Below are 9,983 nucleotides of genomic sequence, written 5' to 3'. Positions count from 1 at the left end.
CGCGGCCATACTATCCTTTGGTCAGATGACCACAGATGATATTCTTGGCAGTAGAGTCCAGTTGAACGAACTTCTTGACATCAGCAGTAGTGACACCTTCTCCAGCCTTGGGAACGCCGTTCTTGACGATATACCATAGGTCGACGTCAATGGCTTCAAGATGCATGCGCATCTTATTCTTCCAGTAGGGATATTCAGTTCCATCAAAGACGGGGCACGCAGCGGAGACTTTAATTATCCCTGCAGTCGACATAGCTAAAACTCCAGGTGGTTAAACTGAATCACACAGAACAAGGGAGTACCTTGCTCTCATACCAATTGAAAGTGCGTTATATCAACTAGAGGGGGGGGGGTGAATAGGCGATTTTTAAAAGTCTTCAAAACATGGAAGTTTCGAAGACAAACGATAGAAATAAACCTATTACCATGCAGCGGAAGGTAGACTACACTAGGCAAACCATAGTCAAGTATTCAATGAAGTGAAAGCACAATGACTAATAGCAGCAATGTAGTGAGGATCAGGAAGGAAGATATTATGAAGCCAAACAGAACACGCAGTCACTCAGTGAAGACAAAAGATAGCGCAATCATACAATGACTTCACAAGGACCAACAGTAAGTAAAGGGAAGGGAAGGATGAAACCAGTGACTCGTTGAAGACAATAATTTGTTGGACCAGTTCCAGTTGCTGTGACAACTGTACGTCTGGTTAGGGCGGCTAGGTATTTAAACCTGAGGACACACAGTCCCGGACACCCAGTCCTGAACACGCAGCTCAGGACACCCAGTCCTCACCGTATTCCCCTTGAGCTAAGGTCACACAGACCTCGCCCAATCACTCTGGTAAGTCTTCAAGGTAGACTCCCAAACCTTCACAAACTTCGTTCACCGGCGGTCCACAATGTCTCTTAGATGCTCAGAATGCGACGCCTAACCGGCTGGAGGATTCACAGTCCTCAAGTGTAATAAGTCTTCAGATCACACAGACAGAAAGACTTAAGTGATGCCTAACACTCTTTGGCTCTGGGTGGTTAGGGCTTTATCCTCGCAAGGAATTCTCTCTCAAAGGCTTCGAGGTGGGTTGCTCTCAAACGACAAAAGCCGTACTATAACTCTGAGCAGCCGACCGTTTGTGGTTGTAGGGGGTGGGCTATTTATAGCCACTAGGCAACCCGACCTGATTTGTCCGAAATGACCTTGGGTCACTAAGGAACTGACACGTGTTCCAACGGTCAGATTTCAAACTCACACGGCAACTTTACTTGGGCTACAAGCAAAGCTGACTTGTCCGACTCTGGACAAGATTCGCTCTCATAGTCTTCACTCGAAGACATAGGTTTTGTTTAAGCATCACTTCAGTCATTCTGACTGGTTCTCTTGGACCCCACTTAACAGTACGGTGGTTCCTATGACTCAACAGAGAAAAAAAAGAACTACGAAAGATCAAAGTCTTCGAGCTCCATAGGCTTCATGGAACGTCTTCTCTTGTCATAGTCGTCAATGAGAATATCTTCATAAACCACCTTTGACATCAATGTCTTCATGCATTTTTAGGGGTCATCTCTGGTAGGAAAACTGAATCAATGAGGGACTTCTACCTGTGTTATCCTGCAATTCTCACAAACACATTAGTCCCTCAACTAGGTTTGTCGTCAATTCGCCAAAACCAACTAGGGGTGGCACTAGATGCACTTACAGTTAACATGTGCTAAACTCAACCTTAACTTGAAGAAATTTAAAAACTGCGACTTTGACTTGTTAAGGGTCTAATCACCCCTCCCCCCCTCTAGACCACTCTTCTTGATATTTCAGCAAGGCATGTGGACTCACTCATGCAAACATAATCATCCACAAGATCATCAAAAATTCTGTATGCAAGCATCTGAATAGACGCAGTGCATTTCTTATAACAGGAGAAGCCAACCTTTCGAACGACATCATTCTTGCATCTAAAGTAATCATTATATGCCACGACTCCCTCCCGAATACGGTTGAACACATGTCTTGCCGTCATGTAGTGTCGCCAGAAAAACTAGGGATTGTAGAGTGGGGACGTGCACTGAAAATAATCGCTATGGAGTAGGCAATGGCCACTCTCTCTATTCCGATTCAATGCCAGAGCGGCCCTGGATTGACCTCCTAAACCTGGGCCGCTACCTAGAAATGCGATCATTGAAGACCATAGTATCAACCACAAGATCCCCATCGGCGAACGATGAAGTGTCCGACAAACATATGGAATTATTGTAAAAAAAACTCATCAACGATGTCCATTTTACCTTGTGCGCAAAAGGGTCAACACCTTGCGGGCGACGAAGCTTACGGGTGTGGTGGAGTAGCGGTCGGAGAACATCACCGTCCTCGTCTGTGTAGGCAGCAGGCCTGTCCAAGTTCGCACCGCCGGCGGTGCTCGTTGAGGCGAGGGCGGCGGGGGTGGCGGTGAATGACCGTGACTTCTTGTGCTTCAACGACGGTGAGGAGTGGCTGCAGAGACCGGAAAGGGGTGTGCCTTGGTGGATGCAGTGTGGCAGTGGGCAAGTGGGTGGATGCGGCGGCGGCCTGAGTAGTGTCCAAGTGTCATAAGTGGGTGGCGACAACGAGGCTGGGGGAGTCGAGTGTGGAGGGGAGGGGAAGAGTGGCCGATATGCCGCCGACGCGCGAGCCATGGGGGAGGGCATGGGAAGCGTCATGAACGCCGGCGCCGTGTGTGCATCGACGCAAACCAAAACAGAATTTTGGGTCAGAACTGGGCCGCGACGGACCGAAAAACGGATGTTTGTTCGTTTGCAGAGGCGCGCTGGGCCGTCGGTTCTGTGAGGTTCGACCCAAACAGACATGCGTGGACCAATGTGTCTGCGTTGGAGTTGGCCTAAGAGCATCTACAACCGGATATGTCAAATATGATCCATTAAACACCCGCGGACGCGCTCGGGCGCGTCCGCGGGCAATGACCAAGCATGCCTCAAATTTGAACAGCTGCATCCGAACATCTCATACTAGATTCTCGAATCCATACAAAGACATGCAAACTAAAATAAAGCTACATACTACATCGACGACCTAGCTACTCGTTGTCGGAGATATCGACGATCTCCGTGCCCGGCTCCGGCAGCATGGGCGGCAGCTGCAGCTCTAGCTGGCCTCCTTCGCCTCAATCTCCGTGTCGAGTTTGGCGAATAGCACGTTTGGCGCAGCCTGCTCCTGGCGGAGGAACGCCCGGTTGGCCTCCACATAGGCCTCATCCTAGATGGACTCTAGGATGGCCTGCTGCTCCGCCATCCCCTCCGACTGGGTGACTGCGAACTCCGCCTCCACCTGCTCCATGATGAAGCCTGGCAGCTACTGCTCCGGCTCCTGCTGCTCCGCCTCCTCCACCTCCATCGGAGCCAACTCCTCCTCCTCTGGCTTCGGCGAGTCCGGAGGCAGCCCAGCAGCGATGCGGGGGGCATGCGCGGCTTGTCTCGGCCGGATCTCCTGCTGGATCTCGTAGCGGCGCTTCGGCGTCAGCATTGCGTAGTAGGTGACCTTCCTCCGGACCATGCGCGGAGCGCCAGGCCATGGGCAGAGTGCCGAAACAGGAGAGTGGGGAGGTGGATGCGCTCGGACTGGCAGCGCGGAGAGGGGGAGGTGGATGAGTTAGAGTTGCGGGACGCCAGTCGGCTTATGATGAGGCACAAACTAGCGAGATGCTAATTCACGCGCGTAGATGACCCGATCTTTCACGACGATGCTTGATTAACAGTACATCCCCCGTCCCTCCTCGCAACCTCCAAAAATAATTTTCACCCGCGTACAAAAATACACGAACAAAAATAATGATCCCCTTGGATCGGCACGTAGGCGTTGATGTGATGATCAACCCTCCGTCGCTAGTAAACTTTCATGATAGGAAAATCACAGATAATACACAAGATATGGCTGCCCGTAACTCGGACGTTTCTCTGTATATCTCATACTCGAAATAAAACTCAAAACTGTTCCGTACATGGCCGAAGCCTCTGCCTTTTTATATGGCGCACTCCTAGTCTCTCACGTCATGTGCTAATCTTTACCTCTTTACCTATATATATATATATATATCTTTTATCTTTTACCTATATATATATATATTATAATATATAATATAATATATATATATATTATATATTATATATCTTTCCCTACTAATAAAGCACGGAGTGCTTCTGGTCGTACGTCGTCGTCACTTTTGCAAAAAAGCCCCTCTATTTTCAAGAATTCAACCCGCAGTCCCTGTTTAAGTGGATCGGGGAAAACGATTCGTTTTTGCACAAAACACCCTGTCGTTTGGATTATTCAACCCGCGGTCCGAGCAAATTTGGGTAAAGAAAAAAACACGACCAAAGAAGGAGAACGGGCTCGCCTCCTCTCCCTCTCGCTCAAGTCCTCGCCGCCGCCGCCACCACCCACGCCGGCAGCTTCCGGCGAGCTCCGACGCCGCGCAGCACGCCCCCCAACTCCCCACAGTCCGCTCCTCCCTACCCTCCGGCCAGATTCTCCGCTCCCGGCCTCTACCGCCCGCTCAAATCCGTTGTGTCTGTTTTGCAAAAACGCCCCTACGTTTACCTGAAATCAACCCGCAGTCCCTATTTTAGTGACACTCTAGAAAAACGTTTCACTTTTACAGAAAAACCCTATAGTCATTTCAATTCAGTCCGCACTCCTCCCCTTCGTCTTATCCATTCTGTCCTGCGCCGGCGACTTCGCCCAACCCGTCGTGCGCCAGCGGCCGCCGTGCCTCGCGCGGAAGGATGGAGGGCGCTCGCCGTGAGGATGGACGGCGCGGAGAGGCGCGCTCGCGCCCGAGCTCCTGTGCCCATGCCTCGCGCCTCCTTGCACCGCTCCGGCAGCCCCTCGCCATCCGCCGTCGTGGGCGACCACCAGCAGCGCCCGTCGCGCCTCTCCGCGCGCCACTCGGAGGCCCCAGCCAGGCCGCGCAGCCGTCCTCCTCCTCGACCTCGCCTCTCCGTGCGACAACCGGCGCCGCCGCCGGCGGCCACGGGTCCAGCGCCGCCTTCGTCCTCCACCTTCTCCTAAAGCGCGCGTCCGCCGCGGGCGCTGGCGGTGGCGCGGCGGTCCTTGCCCTCGATCTCACCGAGGAAGGCGTCCTTGCCGAGCAGCTCGACGAGAGCGCTGCCAATGTCGCTGAACTGAATCGCCAGCCATCTCAGCCCACGTCTTTCAGCACGCAACCGGCGAACCCATTCAGCAGCTCCTGGGCAAACAGCTTTGACCCCTATTAACACGTTATGAGGATCCATGGCCTCTTCTTCTATTTCTTCAGTGCTACCATCTTGAAACCGGTGCAGTTTCTGCTGCATCTTCCTGACACTGGTCCTCAACTAGCTTATTTTGCTCTTCTTTCTGAAGATCCATGGCCTGCTTTTCCAATTGTTGAGTGGGTACAGAAGTCTTCATATCATCACCTAATTGATTGCAAACAAAATTCTCATCACTTTCAGATACGACAGTCAAGACACATAACGCGGGACACTGCAACTACAGAAAGGCATGGGACACGCACCGATTTAAGTCCATGTCAGGGGCATCACCTGTCTCATGTTCGCAGGAGGAAGAAGCTCCGAGTTCGCCGGAGGTACTCAAACATCCGTTGAGCACTCCAATGTCGCGGCGTCTACACCAGAGGTATGCTTCCACTTGACCCCTGTTAACAAGCACCGTGAGCCGAGTAGACACCGGCCAAGTCCAACATTTGATTCAGCCATGTATGCACACCAGACCTGAGCGTCAATCATCCTCCAAATCCAATCCATTGCGTTAATTTTCATGTCTAGAATTGACCCTCCAGGTGATGCTTTTTCATGTGTAGAATTCAGCATGTTAGGCAAGAGCGTCAATCAATCTATAGTTCTATACTATAATATCAGACATGAGAGACCAGTCCAATTTTTCTTGTAAAGTGCATGTTGTTTCAGGTCCTCTAAAATGCTCATGTCTGCCTCAGTTTCCTGAATCTTGTTGATTGGAAGATATTCTTGGTTCTGCTTAGTTGATAAGCACCTTGGTTTCAGTTTCAATTCCTCTGTTGATTATTCCAGTTTTGATCTGGTTGAACCTTCTTGAAGAATTTGTTATTCTTTTGGCCATGGGGCGTAATCGTCTCTGCTTTTCGAATTTTCATCACTCTTTCCTTACTCAATGTTTCAGCCATCGGATGTTTCAATACAAGTCAAACACAACTGTCACAAAGATTCATGTGAAATCATGCTGAATAGTAGAAGTATCTTGATTGTAAGCGTTGCACTGAAATGCAAACATGAAAAATGACACATAATTTAGAATCCAATATAAATCTAAGCGTGCGCACACTCGGTTCAGTTTCCATTCTTTTGTTAAGTCCACTGGATTCCTGGCGAGCCCGTGCACGGCATGCTGATTCTGAATTTTGGCATGCTCTTGAAGTGTAGGATGATTGGTTTTGATGTCTCTGTTGTTTGTGCGCATGCAGGTGCCAAAGGCGTCTCAGGTGGAGGCGAAGGAGGTTCTTCTAATTCCTAAGGCACCAGACTGGACATTCCTATGTTGACTACCATTTATGGTCAATAAAGTTGTCCGTGTTTGTTTTTGATTGCCAACTAAATATCTGAAGTCCAATGATGTATGCATTCATGTTTCTCCTCTAAGGCACAAAGACTGGACATTCCTATGGTGACTATATCATTCATGCTCAATATAGTTGTCTGTATTTGTTTTCAATTGCTCACCTGAATATCTGAAGCCAAATGTTTTTTTATCATTGGCTATATCAGATAATCCCAATAGTCCCTAATCTTGCAAATCATGTTTTTTTTGTTTAAATTTATCTTTCTCTTGAGATAATCTGAAGAAATTTAAGTTGTTTCCAGTGGCAAAGAGCATCATAAACTATTGTTACAAGTCTATCATATATTTCTCAAATTTTATAAGATATTCATTGGCATGCATTTTAAATGATGATTAAGGTATTTCTCAGTATGTCGTGTTATTTCACTGCTGGGGGTTTGCACGTATTCTGATTTCTAAACAAATCTCAATTTCTCGATTTCTATGCGGAAACAATAATTATCCAGAAGTAGCCTAATTATATGTATTTGTGTCCGCACATATACATCGTAACTATGCTAAGGGGTATTTGTATGAACTTGGTTCAGGGCCAACAATACCAGCTGTAGTGCTGAAACAAGCACGATTCCATCATTTGTTACCGGTTCCTTTTGCTCGATAGCAGGCTCTTTTTGTTGGATGTGGTATAATTATATGCCGACAGATATTGACAGGTGTATAATGTAGTATATATTCCTAATTCCTCCAATGTCTTAATAGCATGAAGAATGTAGCACTTCAGGTCCTCATCAAGTAAGGTTTCCATTTAAGCATGGTGTCCATGCATGCTATTGTTAACTTTGCTGACAATGGCAGCTTAGTGATCACCGTGTTTGTTAAATTTAATTTTCACCTCCGTGTAATGTATCATAGTACTATGCACAAAGATACTTCAACACTAAAGCTCGCACCTAACTTGCTCGGGTCTCGGCTCATGATTCTTTCAACTTTCATGTAGTGCTGCTGAAATATTATGTAACACTCAAATTTGATGATATTTTTAATGGGCACAACTGTGCCGGTAGAGGTTGACAGTTAATGAATTTTGTGATAATCTTCGGTTATACTGTTATATATAGCACTTTGCTGGTTATATGGTTCACATTCTCTGAGCCAATTCACAATGACCATTCCTGATTTGGGCATTATGTTTTAAAATCATTTTGTAACATTTTGGTTGATTTTTTATGCCGCTCCTTAATTTTTTTCATTGACTGGTGTTGAACTAAATGAGTGTTGCCATTCACAGGATGCCCAGTACAACCGAAGATGGGTTCCCGATTGTTCCTAGATATTTCAGAGCAACTAGAGTGGTCTTACCTGACAAGCTCCAATGTTGTGCTGAAGTATTTTGAACAAGCTTGTCCTTTGCCTTATGCTGGAACAAGGCACCTTCTATTCCCCATGGGCACCAAGAATGCGAAAACATTGATGATTCGAGCAAATGTAAGTTCAGGCTTCAAGATTGAGCCGAGCGCCCTACCAGCAGATCTGGATAATGCATACAAGAATGAGAAAGCATATCAGCGATTGGATATTTCTGGCCCTACAGTTAACCCTTTTGTTTTTTCCTGTACGGCGAGGGCGAGATAAAAGATATGCTTTCTGTTTGTGCTGAGCATGGAGCTTGGGTAGTGATAGACACCTTCTCTGGTCTGGAGTTCCACAACAGAGATGGCTGGATTTTGCGGAACGGGTAATTTTTTTATTATAGCATTTGCTTATATGACCTTTCCTTGGTCAAACATATTTCACAAGTAATTTGTTTTCTTCAAAAAGGAGGATATTTTCACAAGCCCAAACCGACCACATAGCACTTTGAAATGCACTTATAGGAAGCTGTTGGTTTTGAAAAACAAGAGGGATCAACATTTCTCTAATCTCATCACGCCAACAAACTGAAGAAGGTTAGTCCCTGACATACCTCCCAAACCTTAGTTCAGAGATAAAGGTTGGTAGTTCAGAGAAATTCAGTATTTGACATGCGTGCTATCCTTTTTGTTGTCTTTCTCTGGTTTCGTGCGATGAACAGACACTCGAGAGCTGTGGTTGGGATGTCGCCAGGTACCACTGTGGGATGTCGCCAGGTACCACTGTGACACGCGTACATCGGCAAATCGTTCAGGGTGGATGATTTTGAAGGCGAGCTCGACGGCTGCAATATCAGGGAAGCCCTACTGAACTACTGCAGGTTCAGCTTACCTTTAGTATTTTCTTTACAACAAGGCCTCACACGAGCAAAACTGTCATCTTGTTGTTTAGTTTTGGCCCGGGACTGCAATTTTTTCCCTTATTGCATTCTTTAGTGCATAAAATAAAATATATAATGTGCATAAAAGCCGAAAACAACCATTACGATCATAGTAGGCGAACTGAAATTGTAGGGATATAAAGCAGTACCTGAACATACAAAAGCTGGCCACAACTCTGTCTTCAATTCCATGTTGTTTCCAGATTTCAGGAGTAGATCATCACCACCATCACAGATCAGGCTCTTTGTCAGTGCAAATAACAGACTAACACCACAAGGACTTCATTAACCTTAGCCACTTCTTATGGGTACATGAGAACTAAAAAAATTCATCTGTTAAAATTTGTTTTTTTTTGACTTTTTGGACTAATTCATGTGCAGAATTTATATTTTCAATTAGACTGATTTATTGTAGTTTTATCAACGACTATAGTATATTAAGATGTGGGCATTATATCGAAAGTGTTGTTCTACACCCGAGGTCATGTGAGCTTGGTTGAACAGTAAAATAAATAAAAAATGGAAAAGCAATTCAAAAAATGTGATTTCTTTTCGTGTGAGACACTGAAAAAATGTTTATTGGCTTGCAAAATTTCAATACTATCTTTCTTGACTGATTGTTTGTGGTCTGCCATGAGCCCACGACGTAGCCATCTGCATCTGCCTCGCCTTGAGGCCACAGCAGCACCCCTGCCCTTCTGCTCCTGCTGGCGACCGCAACCCTCTGGCGGCAGCAACACCGCTCTCGTGTGCTGGCCTTGCTGTCTCATCTCCTCTCTCTCTCATGTTTGGGTATGATGTTAGCGTTATGTGTGTGTGGATGGATATGATGCTACCATGGTGTGTGTAAAAATCTATTTTTGGTTTATTTCTCTTTGGAGTATTGCTGTTGGAGATGAGCTTAAGAGGCGAAAGAGTAAAGATCTGGTAAGCTGTTTGTATTGCTTCAGGAGAATCTTTTATCACTGTTTTTGGGACTGTATTTATGTCAAAGAGGCATGTAGGGAGCTGGAACAAATTTGTTACTTCTCATGGCCACTTTTTTGAACATGATTATTGAGCTTGACTATGCGGAGGTAGGAAAAAATATCAGCGTAATGGGTTTGAGAGA

At 46.5% G+C, this 9,983-nt stretch overlaps 1 long non-coding RNA gene across 4 annotated transcripts; it reads left to right on the top strand.

Annotated features, from left to right (window-relative positions):
- Nucleotides 1–4,681: 4,681 nt before the first annotated feature.
- Nucleotides 4,682–9,983, top strand: LOC119354167. Of its 4 annotated transcripts, none has more exons than XR_005170663.1 (5): nucleotides 4,682–5,664; nucleotides 6,488–6,687; nucleotides 7,170–8,317; nucleotides 8,401–8,528; nucleotides 8,654–9,983. It is a non-coding gene; the product is annotated as an uncharacterized LOC119354167 (long non-coding RNA). The 4 variants fall into 4 exon arrangements; XR_005170664.1 differs by having other exon boundaries at nucleotides 6,488–7,295; nucleotides 7,871–8,317; XR_005170662.1 differs by having other exon boundaries at nucleotides 6,488–7,374; nucleotides 7,871–8,317.

The sequence above is a fragment of the Triticum dicoccoides genome, chromosome 2A, assembly GCF_002162155.2.
Source record: "Triticum dicoccoides isolate Atlit2015 ecotype Zavitan chromosome 2A, WEW_v2.0, whole genome shotgun sequence".
In the NCBI taxonomy this organism is placed as follows: domain Eukaryota; kingdom Viridiplantae; phylum Streptophyta; class Magnoliopsida; order Poales; family Poaceae; genus Triticum; species Triticum dicoccoides.
The sequence above is the reverse complement of the archived record's forward strand: the minus strand, read 5'-3'. Positions and strand labels throughout refer to the sequence as shown.